The sequence below is a fragment of the Egretta garzetta genome, unplaced genomic scaffold, assembly GCF_000687185.1.
Source record: "Egretta garzetta isolate BGI_Z169 unplaced genomic scaffold, ASM68718v1 scaffold29, whole genome shotgun sequence".
Lineage (NCBI taxonomy): Eukaryota > Metazoa > Chordata > Aves > Pelecaniformes > Ardeidae > Egretta > Egretta garzetta.
The window spans coordinates 1,502,238-1,503,489 of record NW_009260796.1 but is presented as its reverse complement, the minus strand read 5'-3'; the positions used below and the strand labels follow the sequence as shown (position 1 = coordinate 1,503,489).

The 1,252-nt window shown below is 46.3% G+C and overlaps 1 protein-coding gene across 1 annotated transcript in view; it reads left to right on the top strand.

The window, feature by feature from the left end:
* Nucleotides 1–1,252, top strand: part of ACAP3 (ArfGAP with coiled-coil, ankyrin repeat and PH domains 3) — a 50,674-nt gene that overhangs the window by 46,390 nt on the left and 3,032 nt on the right. The window lies entirely within an intron of this gene.

Here is a 1,252-nt window from a genome sequence, read left to right as displayed (position 1 = left end):
TATTCGTGTGATATGAGCCAGATTTTCCTTTTTGGCTTCAATGTGAATCTAGAGTAGTGCCACGTGGCCTCACTGGAGTCACTCTTTACTTGTACTGACATAATGGAGAGCATGGTCTCACCCAACAGTATATTTGCTTTCTACAAAAACCAGCAATGATTTTATTTAACAGCAAATCCAATAAAAGATACACATGATATGTGCCACTTTAAACCTTTCCTGTTGTAGTTCCGTTATCTCCTTTGGCTGTTGAACAGTGCTGAAGGATTACTTGTGAGCCGTGATTTCAGGACCACTGATTTAGAGACTGTTCTTTATCTGGGACCTGGCTGTAGCTGCTCTGAAGATTTCAACAGACATCCTTTAAGGTCAAGGTGTCTTGTTCTGCTGTGGTTTTCAGGGCTCAGATCTTTAGTTCTTGCAGGCTTTCCTGCTATTGCTCTTTGCAAAGACTACTCAGCTCGGTAGTTTAGAAACACTTTGGCAGCTACAACCTGGCTTGTTTTACTTTCTAATCACAGTGGTTTCAGTGTAGGTCTTGGAGTAGATCGTGGGGACTTAAACCTCTTGAGTTCTGGGAGGACAGACACTCCCAGCCCTTACAGTCATTGGGAAGTTAAAAGCAGCAAGAAGCTGGGCATCCCTCAGGACAAAGGTGATGGGCCATCCCTGTTCCCACACGGGCAATTCCTGCTCGTGCTTCTTCCTTTCTTTCTGTCACTTTCTTGACTGCTTTTGGGTGCAAACTGGAACAGGTACAAAGTTGCTCTGCCACTGACACACTGCGTGTCCTTGGGCAAGTTGCTTCATCTCTTCATGACTCCGTTTCTTGTACATAGTCAGCTGTCCGGTAACATTCACCAGCTAAGCAGGGAAGGTGGGAAGCACTGTGGGGAACGGGAAGGGATGTCTGTGAAGGTGAATCAGCCAATGGGCAATGCTTTAAAAGTTTGGCTTGAGATACACACCGTTGATATTATTTGCCCCTGTCACGGTCAATAATCCGTCACACGAGCAATGCATTGGCAAGTGCCCCAGTGACAACTCTGGGAGAGCCTGGATATAGTGGAAACTGAGAGTATTAGTGGTAAAAGCAGAGGGGTGTCTTTATTTGCTTATGACTCTGCATAACCTGTTGCAAAGCTGTCTCTGCTGCTGCTCTGCTCCAGTCTACGTCACGGCATCCCTCACGGATTGCAGCAAGGGCTGTCCTCAACAGTCCAAAGTGCCATGGCAATGTTGGAGCATTCCT